The sequence below is a fragment of the Ursus maritimus genome, unplaced genomic scaffold (assembly GCF_017311325.1).
Source record: "Ursus maritimus isolate PB19 unplaced genomic scaffold, ASM1731132v1 scaffold_16, whole genome shotgun sequence".
In the NCBI taxonomy this organism is placed as follows: domain Eukaryota; kingdom Metazoa; phylum Chordata; class Mammalia; order Carnivora; family Ursidae; genus Ursus; species Ursus maritimus.
The window spans coordinates 62703787-62709455 of record NW_024424008.1 but is presented as its reverse complement, the minus strand read 5'-3'; positions in this window follow the sequence as shown (position 1 = coordinate 62709455).

The following is a 5669-nucleotide window of genomic DNA, read 5'->3' as shown; positions in this document are numbered from 1 at the left end:
TGCATCAGACATTTTTTTCTCTGACTTAAAAAGTATTTACTCCATGGCTTAATAGGTTATCAGGGTTAAATGAGTTAACGTGCGGTAGTATCTGTCCCATTGTAAGCACTCAGATGTTAGCTGTTAAATAAAAGTGGAATTCATAAAACAAATTACTAGTGTTCTTTGGGGCGGGGTGCCTGGGGGGCTCAGTTGATGAAGCGTCTGCCTTCGGCTCAGGTTGTGATCTTGGGGTTCTGGGATGGAGCTCCGTGTCAGACTCTGCTCGGCGGTGAGTCTGCTTCTCCCTCTCCCTTTGATTCACCCCTCATTCTCTCTTAAGTAAACAAAATCTTAAAAAAAAAAAGTTCTTAATGTGATTTATGAAATTCTTTTAAGATGAGAATATCTGTCTAGTTGCTTTGTGCATTATAATTAAAATCCATGTTAAAAATTAAGTCAGGTAAATCTGCATTGACATTAAAAACAGTGTAATGGCTTTGTTGCATGGATGTTGGTGGGAAGAAGAGGTGGACACAGGCAGGGGTCCGTGTCTCCCCCTTGGGCCCAAGCATCCCCATCCTTTCTGAGATCTGGGTCCACGGCAGATTTCTGAGGCCCAGGGAAAGAGCAGATAGTAAACACTCCATGTGTCTTCTTATCCTATAACTTCTTTAGGTGCCTTTACATAGAGGATGCCCGGGGAGGAGGGAAAATCCTCCATCCTCCAGGCCCTCATCTCGCTGTTGTTTGCAGCGTGAGGTGGTGATGCACTGGTGGGTCCACGGCCTTGCGTCGGTGGGAGGGCTCTCCTTGCTGTTCGAGAAGGAGTTTAGAGAGGGTATGAAATCATTTTAGAAATGTTTCTTTTCCTTTTTGCTCGGTAGCTACTCTGTATTGAGAGTCCATTGTGGTTATGGGCTGAATTGTGCCCCTAAATCCGTATGTTGAAGTCCTGATCTCCCTGGTATGTCTGAGTGTGACTGCCTTTCTAGATAGGGCCTTTAGAGAGGTAAGTAAGGCAACATGAGGTCTTCTGAGCCCAAATGTAAAAGGACTAGTGTCTTCATAAGAGCTCAGATCACAGACACGCCTGGAGGAAGGAGCCTGTGAAGATGCCAGAGGAGGACGGCCATGAGGCCACCAGCAAGCCGCGGTGAGAAGCCTCTGAAGAAACCGTGTCTTCCAGCATCTGGATCTCTGCACGTGCGGCCACCAGAAACGGTGAGAAAAGAACTTTCCGTTGCTTGAGTCGGTCTGGTGTTTAGTTAGGCGGCCCTCACAAGCAGTGCCAGGGGCCGGCGGCTTCGAGCGCGGTAGCCTGCAGCCTTTCCGCAGGTACAGAGTACAATTTGAACATAGGTCGACCTGACTGCTTGGCTTGTGCTTTTTGGACCAACTGTTCTAGTAAGCTGTATTCATATTTTTAAAAATGGCACGGGCTGTCATCCAGCATATGATTTGACGTTTGTTTATTTGAAAGTTTACCTGATGTGGCTTTGTTCAGCTAGTCGGTTTTCATAATGTGTAAGAACTTCTGTGTTTTTTTGCATTCGGTGAAAGTACTGCGTGAAGTAGAAGTAAACGGTGACGCAATATTTTATCCCCGTGCTGACTCCTCTCTGCCTGGAGCAGAGAGGGGGGTTTTAGTCTCTCCGAGGCTCCTGACGATGAGAATCCGTCATTACACGTACTCGTGGTGTTGAGCCAGTGGGCGACTGTCAGACGCTCCGTTCGGTGTATTTATTGTATCGTTTAACCCTTAGAACCCTGGGGTGCGTGTTAGCTGTGTGTTGGGAATGTGCGGCCATAGGCTCAGGGGCCTGAGCTGGATTACTGGAGCGGTAGGTGCGGTCTGTGAATCGTGTGGTGGGACCTCGAACGGCACAGGTGTGAACTGTGTGGGGCCACGGTAAGCAGATTGTTCAAGCAAATATACTGGGCAATTTTTTTTGAGATTTGCAACAATTTGAAAAAACTCGCAAACTGTAGTCTAGAAATTCCAAAAAAATATGAAGAAAAAGGTGGTGTCGGGGCGCATGGGTGGCACAGCGGTTAAGCGTCTGCCTTCGGCTCAGGGCGTGATCCTGGCATTGTGGGATCGAACCCCACATCAGGCTCTTCCACTATGAGCCTGCTTCTTCCTCTCCCACTCCCCCTGCTTGTGTTCCCTCTCTCGCTGGCTGTCTCTATCTCTGTCGAATAAATAAATAAAATCTTTAAAAAAAAAAAAAGAAAAAGGTGGTGTTATACCGTGTATAATACGTAAGGTCCCGTGTTAACTGTCGCTGGTAAGGCTTCTGGTCAGTAGGAGGTTATTAGAGTTTTTTGGCGGGGGGGGTGCGAAGTTACACAGCGACTTGCGGCTGCACGAAGGGGAGTCCGCGATGGGTCAGCTGTGTGTGGTCCACATGGAAGGGAGTCCAAAATATTGACCTTAAAATCTTCATCTCTTGTTCAACTACACGTTTGGGTTTTTTAACTTATCTTTGAAAATAATTTATGGCTCTATTTCTTTATCTTCTTAATATAAACGGAATTGTGTAGTCATTTGTCAGACCTCTTGCTTCTGCTCTGGGATTTCCCCCCGCTCTCTCTCGAGAGCCAAGTACCGGAGCTGAGCAGAGCGCTCTCCTGTCCACACCTGGGCCAGCCGCCCAGGCCCTTTTACTTGCTGACCGCCGTCCTGTAAGTCAAAGGACGTCTGGCCGTCAGCTTTGAAGACAGATTGACGTTGTTTTCTAGAAGTGTTCTGTTATGTGAAATAAACCTACTGATGCATGGTAGCAGCTCTTAAACATCTTGGTCTCAGAATCCCTGTACAGCCCTAAATACGCCTGAGGACCCCAAAGAGCTCGTATGCACATGGGTTGTATCTACGGATACTTACCAAGTTAGAAATTACAGCAGATTTTTAAAACACTTAATAATTCTTTTAAAAACGAAATAAGTATTCCTTTTAAAAAATGCACAGTACGTGTTAATGTAGCACTTCTCAAGAAAAATAATCATGTAAAAAATTTAGAAGAATGGCATTAATTTGTTAGATTTTAGCAAAGATCTGATGTTTGGCTTAATAGCTGAATTCTTGTATCTGCTTCTGCATCTAATCTGTAATTAGATTGTAATGTGTTGGCTTGGATTTCAGTATATGAAGAAAAATCAGCTTCTCAGAATATGTATTTAGAAAAGGAAGGAGGATTTTTCAGATAATTGTGGATATTGTTTTTGATGTTACACCGAAACTTTTGAAAGGTATTTGAAGTATGGAGTCTAAAATCGTGTCAATGGACTTAAAAAATTTTAGTTTAAGTTTTTAGAATTTATTAATTTATACATTTTTTTAAAGTTCTATTTTAGGTTCATCGCAAAATTGAGCAGAAAGTACAGAGTTCCTGGGGCACCTGGGTGGCTAAGTGTCCAGCTCTTGATTTCGGCTCAGGTCATGGCCTCAGGGTTGTGAGACTGTAACATACAGGAGAGTTGCACTGCCCTAAAGCTCTGTCCGCCTGTTCATTCCTTCCACCCCCCAGCCCCCAGCAACATTGATCCTTTAACTGTTCAGTGATCTTTTTGTTTCTCTTACACAGTTGACTCTGTACAACACGAGGGTTAGGGGCACAAATCCCCCAACACAGGCGAAAATCTGTGTATAATTACTGACTGCCCCAAACTTAAGTACTAATAGTCTCCTGTCGACTGGAGCCTTAGTCCTGACAGTTGATCAGTACGTATTTTTATGTTATGTGTATCATGTGCTGCATTCTTAAAGCATACTAGAGCAAAGTAAGTGTTAAACCATCAGGAAAATACATTTACAGCACTGTATTGATACTGCACATTTATATAATCACTGAAAACATCCACATTCTAAGTAGACCAACGGTGATCACGGCCGTGTTAAGGGTCAAGTGCATTAAGTTTCCTTGGTGAATCTTGCACTTCGCATGGGTCTTTAACCCGCGTGTAGTCACGAACCATGATGCCTTTAGTCCTTTGGAAAATACTCACTCGCTGAATTGTGCGGCTTTCTCAGTGCTGACACACGTCATGGCTCGTTATCAACGGACCCCTCGGTGAGTCTCCCCATCAGGATCGTCAGGGCGAGTCTAGGGTTCGGGAAGCCTTCCAGCTCACAGGATACAAGTCCTGTAAGGTTTTCATGTTAGCTTAAAAATGCGGTCTTTATCCTCAGCGACACGCTCTGAGAGCACGACGGCCGGTTCCGTCCGCCAGGACTCCTGTGCCCTTCTCAGCACACGCGCTGCGCCGTTCAGCCGGCTGTCGGGTCACACAGGTGCCGCTCCGCAGTCGTTCGGTCTGGAGCGGAAGTACTTAGATGTGCTTCCCATTTCGTCCCATAGTATTAAAGCGACGAACGCTCGAGGTCAGGTTTGATGCAAGTTTGACCGTGTCTCTGTCTTCTGCGCAGGGGCAGTGTCTGTGTTACGGAGCGCGGGCAGGGACGGCTGTGGCCGCTGGCGCACGGGAGCCCCAGACGCGGACCCCGCCGGCCGTCGGCGGTGATGGCGCTGCTGCGTTCGCACGTCAGCGAGAGTGGCAGTCCCATGGCGAGTTGTCAGAGCCCCAGAGTGTCTCAGACCCTCGGAGTTCACGGATCCCATGAATGGTCCCGGTCAGTCCTGCTCTTTACACGTGAACCCAGGAGGAATTGGACTGGGGAGGACGTGCATTCTTGGTGTTTCTTCCATCACCGAAGTTCTCTTGGTCGGCTGTCCGCCGCAGTCTCCATGCTTTTGGAGGGAGACTTGGGTCGTTGAGCCGCGTCCTTCCCCTTCGGGCTCTGTGGGAGGCAGGGTGCCTGTGGTCTGCTCTGCTCCCCTGCGACGCTGGCCTCCTGGGCTCTCAGTGCTCTCAGTCCCTGGTGGTAAAGGCTTCCTCTGGGATTTGGTGTTGGAAGCTTCACCTGTTGTGTCCCAGAGTCTGTATCAGTAATGGAGTTGACATTTTCATCGCCGTGTGATGACTGCTTTCATCCCTTACTGGTCCTGAACTTGGGTAAAACAGGTGTTATTTATGGGGCCCCACAGACCCACAGTGGACTCTGCTGTCTAGTTGGTGTGTCGGGGTACGTGTGATTAGCTTAGCAGAAATGGGAAAACCGTGACAGTATATGCTAGACCCTGTGGTCTTTCTGGTGAGAATGGGGTCCAGACACGTCTCAGGCTGCGAGTCCTTGCAGCTGTTAACCCTCCGCAGTTCTGGCCACAGCTTATAAGCCACAGGTGCTTATATGTGCTGCTTACATGTGTAAGGTGAGAAGAGCCTGGATTTCCTGAGTAATAATGCTTTCGGCAAGCCCTTTATCCCTCTGTTCCTCGGCTTTTCTCTGAGCGTCAGTTTCTGCCCTTCCTGTGGGTCAGAAGGTTAAGTGGGATCACACGTGGGTGCCACATGGGAACTGTTCTCTCAGTGGGCTCTGCTCACGGCAGGGGCTGTGGTCCCGTCCCCAAGTAGCATAAACGGAGTCATAACTTGCATTCCTCACAGTGTTGTTGTCGCTGTTGTGTTTTAAAGGCCGGGTAGAATTTGAATAGACACCTGGGAAAGACTCCCTCAGGATGAGTATATAAAGCAAAATGTTAAATCCTCTGTGACTCCCCACCAGGACTTGGAATGTCCCCGGGGCAATCCCCGTGCATTCACCATGCATCGTGCGTGTGCACACG